Below are 16236 nucleotides of genomic sequence, written 5' to 3'. Positions count from 1 at the left end.
TATTGGTGAGTGAGTGCTGTTTGATAGCAGTGTTGATGACAACTTCCATCACTTTGCTGATGATTAGGAGCCTGATTGTAGACTGATTGGAATCAGCTGGATTGTATTTGTCCTACTTTTTGTGGAGAGCACAGAACTGAATAATTTTCCAAATCGTTGAGTAGATGCCACAGTTGTAGCTTTACTTGAACAGTGCAACTGATGGCACCACTCATTTTGGAGTACAAGTCTTCAGCTCCATGGCCAAAATATTGCCTGACTGTCTTTGCTGTATCCACTGTTCTCAGACATTTCCATATATCTCACGGAGTGAAATTAATTTGCTAAAGACTAATTTTGTGAGTGTGGAGATCTCATGAAACAAACCACAATAGATCATCCACTTGGCATATCTGGTTGCACCTGGCTGTAAAAGCTTAGCCTTGAATTAAGAGGTCACTTGCTGGGCTCTGCCATCACTGAGGGTAGGAAGTTTGTGAACCCTTCTCTTCTCATTAGTTGTTTAATCACCTATGTTCATTCATTACTGGAAACAACAGGGCGATATAACTTTGTGTAGTTGGTTGTAAGATCACTTATCTCTACTGAATGCATGCTGTGATTGAAATACAGCCCCTCTCTCTCCTCTGTAGCAACAATCATTTGTGTTGCTGCTAGCTGGCTGCAATGAGGACTGTGCCTTCAAGGGGTTAATACTTTCTCTATTGCTATGCAGCAAAGTGTTTCCAGCTGCACCAAACTGGTTGAGATCCCATCTGGGAACATGCATTTTACCACCATGGTGCTGTTTCAGATGAATTTTTGACCAGATTTACTCATTTTTGCATGGGATCTGCCTGGGGGGTGAGAGTTTACGTTGTACCTGGTTAGCATACACTGCTCCATTTTAACTTATTCTAAGACAGTCCCTCAAAGTTAAGGATGACAGACTTCATCTTAGTTTTATGGGTTCCAAGGGTGCTAAAGAAACCAATATGGGAACCGCACAGACTCTTCTAAAGATGGAGCAGGAGATCCTTGAGGTGATTTACTCCTTCCACTGCTTACATAATGCTTCCATGAGCTCTTGATGCATGACCTCGAGGTTCCATCCTGAAAGCTCCTTGTCCACTTTGAGTGGTCATGGGCCAGAGATTCCCAGATGTCAATGTGGATGTTGCATTTCTTCAAATGAGTTTTGAGAACGTCCTTGAATCTTTTCTTCTGTGAACCTTTTAATCTCTTCCTGTAACAGAACTCGGAATAGACCAAGTCTAGTGTTGGGAATGCAAGCAATGTAGCATGCCCTATGTAACTGCTTCATTTCAGGCTATGTTAGCCTGGGAGCACACACCAGCATTGGATTGCTTATCTTTCCAATAAGGATTTTAGGGAAACAGCATTGCTGGTATCTTTCCATTGCCTTGAGAATGCTGACTGTGGTAGCCCAGGTATCAGAAACATATAACAGGGTAAGGATCACCACTGACTCATAGATGCTGAGTCTTGTGCCAGGTCTAACCTTTTCCTCAATCGACCAAAGACTGTGCTGGTGCATTGAAGGCAGGGGTAAATTTTGTCATTGATGTCAGCCTTTGCCAAGGGATGGCTCACAACATAAGGCAAGTGGTCCATATTTTCCAGGATCTCACCATGAATCCCAGATAGGGTTGGATGAGGCAAGGGAAGGAATATTGTATGGAGTGCATAGACTTCCAAGGCAAATCGGTCTGAATGGCATTATCAGTGCTAGAAATCACATGTTAGAAAGGCATTCTCTACACTGTGTTTAGCACTGAGCCTTAGATTAGATAACGTTCTGGTAAACTTCATAACAATGCCTCAATGCATAACAGAATATTACCCTAATAATTTACTGATACATGTAGAAGACTGAGCTTAGTTCAACCAAATCCTGAGGAGACAGTGGAAGTGAAGCAATTGAGCCAGAAGGGAAATTATGACTGAGGCCATGGGGAGTGACATTTTAAGCATCATGATGAAATTTGTGTGTTAACCTCATGTAACAAATCTGACACTTAGAAATGGGACACTGGAATGATAGTTGAAACATCCATTACAAAGAGACATCTTGTAACTGTACCTCGGTACAAGTGACAATAATAAACCAATACCAATACCAAAAACTGGGAGACAGAAGTAGAAGTATACATACAGATCACTTAACTCCTACAAGAGACATAGAACAGAATATTAAAGAGTTATAAGATTGTGAGCGTTTTCCAGTAGCTGAGCCAGTGGAGCTGCCATTTATACCATTGCGGGCTAAGTGTGATCGAAGCCAATGATAGGTTTTTGATTGGAGTCAGGAGAATCTGGCCACAATAGTGATCTCAACTTTGCAAGAGAGCAGATGAAATGAAACATTTTTTGAAGGGATAGCTCAGAAGTATTGGTTTCAAGCAAATCCTGGAAGATTTAATGGCAGAACATTTCTTACATTTTTTTTCCAACTGGTTTTCTGGCTGCAGGTATACAGAATAGAAAATTGTTTCTTGGTTAGGTTGGAAAGCAGGTAGGAATGGATATAAATAAGTCTGGGATCAAAGGATATGAGGGGCAGAGAAGTTTCAAGCTAAATTCGGCATCATAGTGAAGTGTATTGGTAATTCAGTGAGGTGAAGATACTGGGCTTTGAAAGTTGAGTGGGCATTCAAGAGTACCCTGCACCTCTGGCCCACAGGTTGTGGCCTAAAGTTTCATTTCCGAGGATGAGTTCTGAAACAAAATCTGCTGGCAGAATCATAGACATGGCCTCAATCAACATCAGTTTGGTTGAACTGGTGCTAGTCACTCAGGAAGGTGGAGCCAGAACAATGTGATTAACAGAAGCTGTACAAGCTGTTGAACACAGAGGTGTGTAGATGATGGTGTATTGTAAAAATGAGGTGCCACCATCGTCTGTCAAAGACCCCACCCACCTGGGTCATTCTCTCTTCTCTCCTCTCCCATCAGGCAGAAGATACAAGAGCCTGAGGGCACATACCACCAGGCTCAAGGACAGCTTCTATCCCATGGTGATAAGAATATTGAACGGTTCCCATGAATCGATCTGTACGATCGGAATGCAGGACAAGTTTTTCACTGTACCTCGATACAAGTGACAATAATAAACCAATACCAATACCAATACCAATCATGAAGCCAGAATACAGCAGAAAAGTGCAGAAGTAAATGACTTGAGATACCTCCTCTTTGTCTTAAAAGATGCATGCCATCCTATGAGAACATGTACTTTGTTCTTTAGTTTCTCTTGTTGCAGGCCCAAGATACCTGCTAGATTTGTACCAACTCTCCACACCCGTGCCACATCCCTCCCCCTAAAAAGCAGCAACAATTATGAGTTCAGTGAAGTGGGGGAGTGAATCTATACCTCTCCACTTCATGGGAGTGCCATTGGTGTATGATTGTTTCATGCATTGTACTTTGCTGATTGTGGCCATGACAACTGGAACATCATCAAAATGGAATAATGGAAGTTGTTCATTGCCACTCCTGTACATCAAGACACAAATCTTTTTGCAATGGTAGTGGGGCATTAAGACTTGAACCATTATTCTGGTATTACATGATGTTACCAACCAAATGTGGCAACATTAATTACTAGATGAAAAATTGATAACAGATGTACTCGAGGGCCGTATTCCTCGGCATCTCAGAGCTAAGGCTGCTGATTTCAGTGTGACATTCTGATTTGTGTTATGCTGTCAGACTAGACACAACTAGGACACAATTCACACCCGACTCCTGTCAGCAATCAGTCTAATATCTCATTTAAACTATTGATGAGTTGATGAGTCTGACCCTAACGTCAGACTACGACTCAGCTTGCAACATCAAAATCATATCACCTCCAAATTAGGCACAGCTGCAGCAAGGCCTACAATTCCACTTACTGTTTGGAGGGGTATGAAACAGAGACAGGAATTTCATCACATATTTGCATTAATGCCACAGCAATGTAGATTTCCATTCCAAAAAATTGTTTGCAGGTAATGAAGCAGTCTGTAGTCCTGCTCAATTTATAATCATGGGCCATCAACTTCATGGCAGCTTTGAAAAATCTAATGGCTGTTAGAGAGGTGCAAGATTCAGGAATAATTTTCACTTTCAAGAGTCTGCCAATTATCTTTAATACAATGAAGTGTCTTGAGCCCTTCACGTCCACTCCATGTGCTTTAGATCCACCCCTTCCCTAAGGATTCAAGTGATTTCTTGAGGGGAACATCTCACTTCACGGGCCTGCCCAAACTCCTTTAACCAAATACTTGATGAAACATTGGAAGTGTTTAAAAAAAAAATCTTTCTGCATGACTGATGGCATATTGTCAAATTAATATTAAAGCAAAACAGACAAGTTTGTGCTGTAGCAGGGAAAGCATCTTCAGAGCAAATTTACTCAGTATCAAGCCTAGAAAAGGAGCAACTGTTTCAATATTTCTTAATGCAGTGACAATACACCTCCAAATTAAATTTTACATCGTTTGATCAGCAAAAGGGGGTATTTCCAAACCCGACCACTTAAACATTACCTACTTCAATTCTCCTAACCTGGTAAATGAAGTAGTATCATTTTATCAGAAAATTTCTCAGGCTTAAATTTCATCTAAGTTATATTACATCAGTTCTTTTAGTAACTTCGCACTGCCACAAATGTCCAATCTTCCATTCTTCTGAATTTTGTTTTTAATTCACAAGAATCATTACTTTTTTAAGTGGTAGCAGCAAATGAGTTTGGTGAGGTGATGGCATCAACATGTCGTTGATCACATCATTGCACACTCCTCAAATTACAGGCCTCTTGTCATACAAGATGACTATACCCCTTTAGCAGGATCATTTAACTGGAAAATGATTGCAGACAAAGATCATTACAACTCATTTTTAACAAGAGTCAGTAGTCTTGCCTGCTGTTTTCTATTGGCCATTTTATAGCTAAATTAGGCCACAGTTTTTGGGTGATTATGACAAGGTTTCATACAGTATTAGTACAATGTAACTATCAGGTGATAACCAAACAATTACTTATTAGTCAATGAGGCAGTCCGATGATTATTGTTCATCCAAGATTTTACATATAATTTGTCAGGAGCAAATGGCACTTTGGGCTGCACTTTACTTGTGTTCCATGGTCACCATGTGTAGTGAACAGAACGACACAGGCAGGGTAAAAATGACAGATCAGTGCAGTAATCAATGCAGTTGTTTCACTGACCTTGCTGAGTTAACCGTCCATGTTGGCCACTTTCTTACCTGTAGGCCATACTGGCTCCTACCAGTTGACTTTCACCTCCGAACAGTTCGCACTCGAGCAGATATGTTCGTCAAACCAGCACCTGAAGTGTAAAGGCTGAAATGGGGAGTAAAATTGTGATCATTTTTTGGTGCCTTGTTCACTTATAAAAGAGAACGTTCTGTCAGATGCCGTCGTTGCTTGTAATGCTGCAGAAATATGTACTGTGGAGCTGCAGGTTTTATGAATAGAGGTAACTCATGTATGGAGGGCTGGGCAGCAAGCCAGGACTAAACAATGGAGTGTACAAATAGTTAAACATTTTTGAATTTCAAATGTCAATAGAAGTAAAACATTATCTAATTTTAAAGGGATTAAATGGGTAGGGGTCTGTCCATGACGGGGCTGTACGTACGGGTTGAAGGAATGGGTTTGATATGCTGATTGTTGTTTCTCCTTTCCATCATTTCCTGTTCTTGCTACCTAAACTTCTTCCTGTTTTGCAGGTGATGTAATTAAATTTTCCCAGAATCAACACACATTCCAGATTTCTGTATGCAGCCTGTGGATCACTGATCGATCATTGAGCCTTTTGCTGTATCTGCTTTGTGTTGTTGAAAATAAAACAAATCCTTGACCAGCATCAAATTGTCCTGCCATCCGTTACCTTTTACTCCTGGTTATTTGCCTCCTTCAGATCACACAAATTGGTTACATAATCCATAAATTAAGTACAATCAACATTCTTCTATGCAAGTTAAGCCATGTTTGATTTCTAACTTTTCCTCGTTGGAAAAACAATTGGATGATTAGCCTGATCAACAAAGATCATCAGCCTGAAAGCAATAAGGGCATAAGAGTCTACAGATGCTGGACTCCAGAGCAAAAGACAATCCGCTGGAGGAACTTAGTGGGTCGAGCAGCACCTGTGGGAGGGAAAGGAATTTTCAACGCTTTGGGTCGAAACCCTGCATCAGGACACAATATCTCTGTTTTGCTGTAGATGCTGACTGACATTTTGAAAATTCCTGCAATTTTTGTTTTTGTTTCAGATGCGAGCAGTAATACTTAATACCCTAGACTAATTGTACATAAAGACCATGTACCTCAGATTGCATCGATGATCCAATAGGTCAGATCATGCTCAATCCAGCCTCCTACCATCACTCAATGTCCATGATCTTGGTCAAGAGAGTTCAATCATCCTGGAAGCCTGGCCATCTCTCTGTGTCCCTTGAATGGAGCCTTCCTCAGGCAGCAACAAGGCCTCAGCTGCCGGATGCTGGGACCCCACCCCAGGCCAACCTGATGGCATTTTGACAGCAACTGTTGAAGGCTTTGAACAACTTTCAAATGTCTCAGATGGTTAGAGAATTTAAAAGCAGTTACAAAGATTATTTTTATAAAAATATAAAAAATTGTAACAGCTTTAAGTGCTTGAAATTAATTAAAAAATCATTAAGATGAAATAAATTTTAAAAAGCACTTATTTGCACACACTATATTCTGCATTCTGTTCTCTTTTGTACTATCTCAATATAATTATGTATGGAATGATCTGTCTGGATGGCATGTAAAACAAAAACTTTTCATTGTATCTCAGTACATGTGACAGTAATAAACCAACTAATCTAATAAATCAACCACTTTACCTTTACAATCAAGATCAGCTGGATACGAAGTGCATCAGGCCTCTTTGCTCAAGATACTTGTGCTCTTCCCCTGGATTCCATGCTGAGTCCAACTGCACAACAAGAGTGAGGTCCTGGGTTCCCCACAGGAAGGCACAAGCTCGGAAGTTAGGAAGGAGCCAGGTTGCACATTGCAGTTAGCCAATGATTCTCGACAGAAACATCAGCTGAAAATCAGTATGTACATCAGATGCTGGGATTTTACAGTTAGCTATGGGCTACCCATTTTTGCCCTCGTCATGACCCTCTGGCATTGGTTCCACTGGACATTGGATATATAACTATGTGAACAATGAAGATGCCCCTTACGATGTGGCTCAGTCACAATCACAATGAAAACAAATATGTGGTCATTATCTCAGGTTTGCTTGTGCATTATGAGGCCATTATCTCACTTTGCATTTGCTTGATCTTGTTTTGCATATATCAGTGGCTGCATTTCCTTAGTTTACAACATGAACCACAGGCAGGATTTTAAGAAAGTGATGTTAGGAGTGAGGTGCATGGCTTTTGAACAAAGCTATTGCTTTACAATCCCATTTCTGGGTATGTATCAGGTGATGTGAGTGGCTTTGATCAGGCTTGCATGATGCAATTTCAAGAACGGTACAGAAAAGAATGCTCCATGAATGCAATATAAAGGAGTTTGGATTTGGAAGTCAGGGAAATGGGAGTACAAAGTCACAAAGAACAATGCCCGGGCCTCCTTTCAATGAAACCTCCCTTGAATTGCTGTTGGGGTGTGTGAGGACCAGAGGAAGAGTATTCCTTGGTGAGAGGAAGACGTTGGATGGGACGTCGAAAAGTCATGGGTGGAAGTTGTGGAGAAAGTCAGTAGCATGAGTGTGATTAGAGGTGGTGAAGGAGGTATAAACAAATAAAAAAAAACAAATAACCAAAAATACATTCAAAAATTAGAAATAATTAAAAACATTAAAGTAAAACAAAAAACTTTTAAGAAAGTTAACTTGCCTTCACTGTTCCTCCCAAAATCACTGCCCACAAACCCCACTTAGATTTAACTAGGTTTCAGGTCCTTCAGCAGGTCCAGGCTGACACGACATCTAAGTAGCAATTGTCCATTGTGATGCTGGGGAATTCCAGCAGGATTGGACCAAGTTGGGGGCCAAACTTGATGGATTCGGACCTCAAATCCGTCAACAAATCCTGTTTCCATGTTTCATAGCGTATGTGGAGTTCTGGGATTTGCAGCAGTTTGAGTGATTACAGGGGCCTCTGCTTGGAATCACTGCCCATTGCCAGAATGGTTTGGTCCCTAATGTTCATGTTGATTAAAAAGGCTCTGGCAAATGAATAGAGGAGAGTTCTGGAGCTCTTGCCAGCCCTGTTGGGTCAGTAAGTTAAAACACAGCCTCTCTCTCTTCTGCCAATGATGGTTATGCATTCAAGCTGGTTCCCATTGGGAAAAACCAGTATGAAATTGCTCAGCTGTTAGCAAATTGGCACCAAATCATCAATCTGAATTTGAAAGGTCGCAAGGATGGTTAATGTGGGAAATCAAAAAATTCACTGGTACACTGGAGATACTTTTCTGAGGTTGGGGTTAGCCGCATTGTTGAAACAGAGTAGAGTGAATTTTGGATGGCATCTGAACAATGCATTTCCTGATCTTGGGCTATAAAATATTGGGAGCATTTTCCCAATATTGACATACTTTGCTTTGATATGTAAAATTAAGTAGGAAATAGAAGTTGAGAGACTCCAATCTAATCTATCATTTGTGCCCAGATCAGTCACATGCAAATATACTGAACCCCAATGCAAACTTTGCCTCATGACGGAAATATAGCTGCTAATATTTTATTCCTGGCAGAACATTCTTAGAATATAGTTGTGTCAATAAATTGTGAAACGTATTATTAAAGTGCAAGATCATATTTTTGAAGAGATAACATTTGATCAAACAGTCTCCATTATTGTTGTTTAGTGCCAATGTAAATGCCACTTTAATATTTTACGTCCTAAGCTTGAGACGTGGCTCTCAAAAACACAACATTTGGAAATGTTATTCAGTTTTTCTTGCCATGGAGAGCAGTAATAGAATTGGATGGAATGAAAGTCACATAATCCTTTCCATAATTCTTAGAAGGAGCAATCCTGGATGTTGCTTCTAATATGGTCCTGCAGGAATCAGAAGGATAGCAGTGGCATGACAGCTTCCTTAACATGTTCATACCGTGAGCTAAAAGAGCTACATTGCAAGATTGTGTGTCCATATGGTGAAGAGTAGGAATGGGATAGTGAGATGCATGGTTAAAATTATAAATCAGAAGAGATGGGTATGAGGGGAATGGGGGAGATGAGAGGATAAATTTTGAATGGTGATACTGTCAATAATTTATCAATGCTGGCCATTATTTGTCACTTCATTGTTTATGTACCTGATGCCTGCCATTTTGCTGTTTGAGCTCCATTTGAATGCAGCGGAGAGGGAATCATGTTATGTATGTGAATGTGGGTAATGATCCTTTCATGGTTGCATGTTAGCAGTGTGTGCAAGCTATGAGATGTGGCTGTGAGCAGTTGTAAGTGTAGTGTGTCAGTATGTGCAAAGACAAATGAATAGTAAATCTACATCTTGATTGGTTAAGATTGTTAGTAGATAAATGAAGGGATTGTGTTTTGTTGAGCTAAGTCTAAGGCTAAGAGTGTAATTGGTTGTGATGTGGCATTTGAAGATGCATTCATTGACCTTGGCTATTCATGTGAGGTCATTGAATTTCTATCGGCGATGCATCAAGCCCACTGGACCATGTTCCTGCAGTAACAGCACATGTCTTCAATAACATGTGCAATGCAGATTTAGTAATCTTCACGGCACAAATCTTCCATAGAGTACTATGAGTCTTTTGACAGTCATTATCATATTCACAATGACCTCCACCACCTGTTACAGCCTAATACCATCCCCTTTAATAGTTGCAAGTCAGCTTTAAGATGCACATGTTACCATGAACTGGTAGTGAATGCTCACATAACTGGGCCCCTACTAAGTCACTAAGCCACTGACAACATATTTAGGGCTGACTGCACACTGAAACCATGGCAGCGAACAGGCAGCACCAGTTTGCAAGTCATGGGTAAATCACAAAGCATAATCACCACGTGTGTTTTGGGGTCTATGTTAATTTAGCCCCTCTCAGATCAAAGCAAGCATCAAAATAAAATTCATTTTAAAAGTAAGACATTGATATTTGTTTTGAAGTGTTGCCATATCCTCAAAATGCATCATTGTCTAAAATTAAGGTTTTAAGTGTCCATTAGCTTAATTTTATTTTCTATGATGTTTCATTATGTATTGCATACATTTGTATTTTTTTACAGAGTAAGTTAAATTTAAATGTTACTGTAATCAGATGATCCTCAGTGTCAACAGGGAAATATTTTTACTAAATTTCATTCAGAAAAATATTTTAAGCCAATTGCATTCCCTGTTGAAATGAATGGAGAGTTTTTGAGAGTGAAAATGCTTGGGCACAAGTTTACCGCCCATGTGATTCTGGGAGGTTAATGCAGTTATAGTTATTTCACAGTCCATTAAGGAGCTTACTGTGACCCCCTGACCTCTGAGGCAACAACACTGAATCCATTATCATCACAATGGAATTGGTTTGGGTTCAGGTGACATGACAATGGCTCAGGAAATCCCAAGTTAGCAGTTAGAAAATGATGCAGTTTCTGCTTGGTCTCAGCTATTAATACGAACCATAATTTGTAACATTAACATTGATAAAGGTACAGAAAAGGACACTGGGAGCATGATATGTTCATATAAAACTGAAATGTGTGAAATGGGCAGAAAGTGCTGAGGTGGTTAAAGACTTTCATTAGATTATAGATGGTTAAATGCTTTATTGTCAAAAAGCACATTGCTCAATATAATACGTGACACATTGCACTGTCAGAGACAAAATTGGTCAGTGGGAAAGAGACAGAAAAAAGATAAGATGAATCAAAAGAATATGTATGTGCTCGTGAACGGAAAGGTAGAATAAAATATGTGCAACTTCGACAAAAGTTCAAAGAGAATAAAATATCCTTTATTTCTTTCAAAATATTCAGGAAACAGATTGCAGGATATTCACTTACTTGCAAGAGCAAATATATAGATAATTCTTCTTTTAATATTTTCAGTGCTTTGTCAGATAGAACCAGAAGCTTTAATAAAATCCTGTGGATTCAAAAATATTAAATTGAATTAAGCCTACAGAGCATCAAAGCAACATTGCACATCCAATGGAATTAGGTGCTAAAGTACTGAAACCGTTCATATTCAAAATGTTTGATCTGTAACTTTCCCAACTCCTTCTTTCTATCTCCATCAATTCATTGCATGTCAATGCTCATTTTGGGAACAATACTCGTGAGTGTGAATTGCTCACACATATTTGAGATAGTGAGGAGTCTGTAAATCAAACTGCAGAAACCATTCCTAACACTGTCACAGTGCAGTTACATTATTTATATTCTTTTCCTAGGACTGCATAAAGCAAGTTGTAATCAATAAATAAAATCAAAGGAAAAACATTTAACTGCTTATAACAGGGCATGGAAATTCTGTTTTGCACGTGCAGGAGCTTTGATTAAAATTATTAACATTAGAAAATTTTAAGAGACACTAAATTAAACCAGGAATTGTTTCAATGCCAGCATTATCATTTTGATTAACTATAGGAACATTGCAATTTAGCAGAAAGGTTTGGAAACCCTCAAATAATTCCTTTAGGCAAGATGGGAAAGCTTTACGCATATCAGATAACTATCCCCTCCCCACCCCAGCTTCTACAGTGAAAAAAGAGAGAGAGCTTTGGAAGACAGCATTGCTATGGTGAAATTGATATTCCTCCTCGGTTGATTCCCAGGCAATATGTTACCTTTCTCTGGGATGATCAATGTGATTTATGTGATCTGTGAAGTACAGGAGGGAGTCCCACTTTAATCACAACCGTCTCAGCAGATTGGCAAACGGCAGGCTAACAAGTCCTAGTCCTCTGTCCACACGTCCTCTTGTGATAAACAAAACACTAGCAGGGGTGTCTTAGGAAAACTCTAAATCTGAGGTCAAGAGTGGCAGCGACAGAACTATTAGTTACCAGCTTTGCATTTTAGCCAATAAACTTGCATAGTTGAAAGTGTCCTAAAGTCATATCTTTATTGCTGACATAAATTTTTAAATTATTAAAATGTTTTACTATTTCTCTTTTTGTCCTATATTTTGTTGTTTACTTCACATTTATTTAAAATCACTTTCATTTAATTTTATGAGATCCCATTTGTACAAACTCAATTCTGAAATATTCTTGACAAAGTCACATGGACCATCATAAAACACTTAAGTATATTTTAAAAATCTAGTCCCTGTGCTAAATTAGCCAGAAAACAATTTAACAGCTTGTTTCTGTAAATAAATTCCCATAAGTAATTTTTAATGTAACATTATTTAAGTGTCGGCTTTAAATATTTAAATCCCTTCTGAAGTAACTACATTTTGTTAAATCAAATCTTTCCATGTATCACTTTTAACATCATTTATTATTGATATTCTTCTGGAGGAGAAGCTTTTGATTTACAAACAGCACTGGATAAATATTTTAAATGCTGCAGAACTTGTCTTTGAACCTTGTTCATAATCTAGCAACTCCTTAAGTAGTTTCAGTGAAAGCTATTTTTCTCACTAATGACTTGCCCTTTTAAAATAGCTCTACTGCCCTAAGACCCATTTATCTAATTAACTTTCATCTTTCACAAAATCATTTTTTTTTGCTGTCTTTGCTCTTTGATTTCATACAGTGATCTGTAGTTTTTGTGCTCCACTGATAAGGTCGGAACAGCAGAAGCTAAGCAAGCTCTGTTTACCGAATGACTATTTGTCCTTCAGACGTAGTTCATATTGACTGCTTCAGAATCTCTTTGTATTAGTCATTATTTTAAAATTGTTTCACAAACTGTATGGGAATTGAGAAGCAGACAGCTTTTCAATTTCTCTTGCATTTCCATTGATTATCAATAAGCTCCTGCAGAATTAGTAATATTGCTCTATTCTTTTCTTCTATATCTAGTTGACACACAGTATTTTTAATTTAAATATTGTTGTAGGTTTTGTCTTCTTGACATTAACATAACAAACAGGCCAATCAATTCTTCCATTTTTCCCTGTGAATGGTGACTTTGGGAGATACCATGAAATCTGTCTGACACAGAACAAATCGAGTATTCCCAGATACAAATATAACGGTAGTTCTCAAGGACTAAAATAGTCTTCGCACTATGAATATTGCCATGAAGTGTGACATAATTAATTAACCTTTAGAACATGTCTACTTCAGAAGAATATTTAGTTAATCGTGCAACATGTCAAAATAAATATAACAATGACAACTTTTTCCAATGTTATGAATCACATTTAAGCACTTACAAAATTAATAAGATGAATTTATGGAGCTGTTCAATGGTTCAAGCTTGACTAAGACAATTCTGAAGAGAATGAAACAATGATGTTTTTTCCTGTTGATGAGAATCTGTATTCTTAAGATTCTGACTTGCCGTTTCACTTCCATCAATGTAGAAATCTACTTTCTGAATGCCTGTGTTCATTTTTGGTTTAGTAATAAAAACCTGCCCAAAATAAATAAGCTAAATCTTCACTTATGAAAGATAGTTTTGATTTTCATATGATACTGGGAACTATTCTGTCTGCAATTTCTAATATGTTTTCTGATTGTTAAACAATATAGATTTACAACTTTGTAAACAGATGGCTCAAGGCAATAACAACAAAATAAAAGCCAAGAAACAAACCAAACTGCACAAGTAGAGTGATAATGGATTGTCTTCTAGATTTTTATCTTCCTTCTAGTGTAAAGAACACTATTTGCAGACTAGTTTGTGCTCTGAACAGCAATTCATTTTGTTTGGGGAAGCTGACAGTATCCGCATGAACCTGAAATCACGAGATTGATTAGTACCTCCAACTTAGATGTTTCTTTACAGAATAGTGAAGTTTCTTGCCTAATGATGTTACATTTGTCCTCAGAATGATGTAGAGTGTGCTGTAGAGGATGCTTTACTCAGATCACTCTTTATTTGGCAAGCTCTCCCAGTTCAGAAGAACCCTCCTCAGCACCATTAATATTATATATAGATACCCTTGTCACAAATTTACATTTGGTGATCCGAAATCAGGATGTGGAGGGTGGTGCTGATTTATGGAGTGAAATGCTGAAGAATTAAAAAAAGGAGCGGTTGGGTTCACTTTAATGTTCTGGTGCCAGATAATTGTTAGCCATAAAAAAATGTTTTGTGATAAAACGCATCTAAAATTGAGGGAGTACAGAAATGACTTGATTCAAGTGGCATTTAACCCTTTGAAGCCTGAATTTAAATAAAAAATAGGGATTCAAATGATGTTCTTTGCTCTGTTGCTGCTTATTCTGTGGGAAGAAAAATCAGGTTTGCATGTTTGAACAATAGCAAATGTGGTACAACTGCTTGTGAAAGTTTAAAATCAATGTACATACCAGTCTTGAAGCTGAGAAACCCTTAAAGACACTCTAAATGTATCTTTGAATTTTTTCACCTTTTGCCTCCCAATCCAGACACTTTTCAGATTGTCTTTTGAAATACTGTGAATTACGGCATCAAAAATGATTAAGTGACTCTCAAATGTGTGCCTTTCTACAATGCAAATTGTATGCAGTACATCCTAAATGTAATTATACACAATCTTATTTTTAAGAGTTCCTACGAATTTTCATTTTCTTTAGTCCTATGTTATTGGACTGAGGAGGGTATTGCTGATATATGTGATGAAATATTCCAGAATAAAAGAGCAGCATTTAGATTCTTTCTCATGCCCACTGCCAATGTAATTGCCACTCATAAAACTGCATTTAATAGCATGGTACATGTCAATTAATGAGCATCCTGTTAATGGGAACTTTCATTAAAAGGCAACATACCTCGGCCTCTGTTTTATTCCCCATATGTACTTATCACTTGTTCAGTGTTACAACTGAATAAAGAAAACCAATAGCTCTATATGGGGGCAGTGTTGTCTTTAAAAGGCTTCAACAAAATAATAGAAATGGTCCTGAAAATGGAACTGAAAATATGAGTGCTATTTTATTCTGGTCATATTATTTTGCTTGTCTCTATCAAGTCTATAAAAGTAGATATTTTAAACTAACAGATTACTTTTCTAGACAATCACCATATTTAGATAGATTATTTATTTATATAAATGTTATATATTAGTCAGGAAATTGGCATTGCTTTTAGATATTCTCATTAATGTAATTAATAGCTTAATTTTTACTTGATCATAAATAGTAAAAATATACCAGTGACAAGGACACAGTGAACTCAACACAACCAACAGAATATCTAGCATACATCACTATTTCCCACTGTTTGAAAGAAACATTGTCATTTTCACCACAGGTTTGTTCCCCAGTCACCAATTCCTTTTTTCTCCCTGGTAACTGACAAAGTCTTAACCAGATTATTTGCAATTCTTGATGTTATATTTGATCCTGGGTCAATCTTCCAAACACATATCTGCACCAATATTATGACTGCTCCTATAACATAATTCCTTCTCTCCTCAACAGATCTATAGCTGAAGCTCTTATTCATCCATTAGTCCTCTAGTCTTCACTGTTCCAAATACTCCTGTCCAATCTCTCACATTCTACCCCCTGTAAATCTAAAATCATGCAAAATGCTACTGTTCGTGTCCTAATCTACCACCAAGCCCCCTTTACCCACTATCCCTGAACTCAGAAACCCATGTTGCCACCTGGTTAGGCAAAATATCAAATGTCATTTTCCATCCTGTTTGCAGATCCAGCTGTAGCCCTCCTGATCTCCTCAAGCCTTATCGCCCTCCAGAAAACCTGAACTTCCCCAATTTTGGCCTTCTAAGCATCCCCTGATAATATTTTCCAGCACCTGTCACTTGCTTTTGGTCATTTTGATTTTCAGGGTGTACATTGGTCAGTGGCAAGACAGATATACAATTTATGGATTTAAAATAACCACCACCATTTTTTGATATTTTGTTGCTTTGTTTTGATTACTTAAAGCTTCTTTCTAAATAACCGCTGCCAAGTATCTGACCTTAACCCTGCTTGGAAGAAAAGTATGAAGAAAATATTTTGCAACCACACACAGAAGTAATTTGTAAAGATAATACACGTTCCACATTGGGAACGTCAGCATAATCAGTGTCTCTCTTCCCTCCACCACTTAGAGATAAAATTCTGTTCTATTAAATTCCTCTTTATGAACCAA

Source organism: Pristis pectinata, chromosome 3, assembly GCF_009764475.1.
Source record: "Pristis pectinata isolate sPriPec2 chromosome 3, sPriPec2.1.pri, whole genome shotgun sequence".
Taxonomy (NCBI): domain Eukaryota; kingdom Metazoa; phylum Chordata; class Chondrichthyes; order Rhinopristiformes; family Pristidae; genus Pristis; species Pristis pectinata.
Note: the sequence above shows the minus strand (reverse complement) of the source record.